Below are 2,262 nucleotides of genomic sequence, written 5' to 3' on the forward strand. Positions count from 1 at the left end.
ATAAGGAAAATCATGGTATGGAAATTGTTACCAGAATAACAGGTAATTTCAAAATAAGTTTTATATTGTAAGTTTTTCATTTAGAATATTTCATTGTCTCATAGTATACATCATTTTAGAATATCAACGAAACACATTATATTATTTAAATTTAGTTGCATTTTTAGTTTTTCAATTTTCACAAATTCGCATATTGGTCCTTTATTTAAAAATCTAATAGTTTTGGTCCATCTTTAACATTTGTTAACTAAAAAAATGATGATTTGACATATTTAAAATAATGTGGCATATGATATCATGACGGAGATCTATCAAGATGCATTAATTATTTATATTATTAATTAAATTACAAAAATCAATAATTTTATAAGTTAAAACTAGAGTTTTTAAAGAATTTTGTTGCAATTTCATAATTATTAATTATTCAACATCATCACATCATACGCCATGAAATTTAAAATATGTTATATCACCATCTTTTAGTTAAAAAATCTGATAAAGACCAATCCTGTGTGATTTTAAAATTGGGGAACAATTTCACAAATCGCTAAAAATAAGGGAATCAAAATTGTTTATAAAAAAAGACAAAACAAAACAAAAGAATCAAAATTGGAATGAAGCCTATTATTTGTTTAAATAGTTGTAAGTATAAGGTGGATTATTAATAAATAAGATGGTACAAAAAAATTTGAGGCAAAATACTCGATATATATCATTAACAATAATGTTCTTGATACAAGGAATACAAATTTCAAATAATGAGAACAATGTAAAAATATGGTCTTTTTCACCGTAAATGGGCAACCATATTGGTTTTCCATTAGTAAATTTAACTAAAAGGTTAATTCTAATAGACAATATTTCCTTACACTCTTGAGTAAGAACACCAAAGTGAGAAATATCAACCTTTCAATGCACTCAATATTAATGAACACGATCCACCAGGATAAATCCCTGATTCTGGCTCTACTAGAATTAAGTGGCGGTTCATTCGAGAGTATTATGGCCTCTTCCATCTCACATGGTGGCTTCATATCTAACCATGTGCTAGCGTTTTCGCCTCCTTGTAAGGCTCTTCTCTTGACTTTGGATCTTTAGTATTTCTTGATAGATCTCAAAGGTGGTTTTGTTGGTGCTTGGTGGTGGAGGAAGGATGGTCAAGGAGAGATCTGTGAAGCTTATGGAGGAGACAAGGGAAGGAATAACAGTTGAAGAAGATGTATTATGTGAGGAGGCGTGTTTTCATTGCACTTTGGTTGGGAAAATTTGGAACAACGTCTCATATAACATATGCGCCTTCAAGATAATTATGTTCTAGGCTTGGAAATTGAAGAAACAAGTAGAGATCCGGGATTTAAACAAAAACCTTTTCCTCTTCATTTTTCAACATGAAGGGATGCAGAGGGAGTTCTACAATCAGGTCCATGGAATTTCGATTGTAATCTCTTAATAATAGAAAAGATCTCAGGTGTAGAACAATCGTCAGAATTGGAGCTACATGTTATTTCTTTCTAGGTAAGAATATATGCCTTACCACTAAAAGTGAGATCTAATTTAATGGCAAAGAAAATTGGTGATGCCATTGGGAAGTTTATTGAAGCTAATACGAGATAAAGTAATAGAATATGGGAAGATCCCTAAGAATCAAAGTGGCTATAGATCTTAGGAACCCATTGAAAAGAGGAACAATGTTGAAAGATCAAAAAATAAACCTTTAGATATTCTTCAAGTATGAGCGTCTCCCAAATTTTTGTGGAATAATTGGACACCAAATGAAGGAATGTGAAGAAGAAAAAGGGAGAAAAGATGAGAGTTATATGAGTGTTGAAGAACAAAAGCAAGCATACGGAGCATGGATGAGAGCCTCCCCACTTCCATAAATGGAAGTGGAAATGAAGAAAGAACCAAACTTAGGTACGTGCAGCAAGTCTCTTTTTTCCTCTACAAATTATAGTAAATGTTTTGAAACGGGGGAGGAAAAAACCTTAAAGGTTGTTATAAACCAGCCAATAGTTGCTTCAGCAAAAGAAATAAATATTGAGGAGGTTCAAATGTTAAATGGTGAAGAAACTATTAAAGCTATTGAGGGAGTGGTTGAGACCTTGAGGACTATTTATATTTCCTCTATCGTTCTTGGAACTAAAAAGAAATGAAAAAATAAGGAAACAAAAAATGGATTGACATAAGGGAAGTATGAGTTCCAAAGGGAAAGGTCCAAGTAAGGAAACAAAAGGGGAAAGGAAGAGACAATTGATGTTTCAT

Source organism: Cicer arietinum, chromosome 5 (genome assembly GCF_000331145.2).
Source record: "Cicer arietinum cultivar CDC Frontier isolate Library 1 chromosome 5, Cicar.CDCFrontier_v2.0, whole genome shotgun sequence".
Classification (NCBI taxonomy): Eukaryota; Viridiplantae; Streptophyta; class Magnoliopsida; order Fabales; family Fabaceae; genus Cicer; species Cicer arietinum.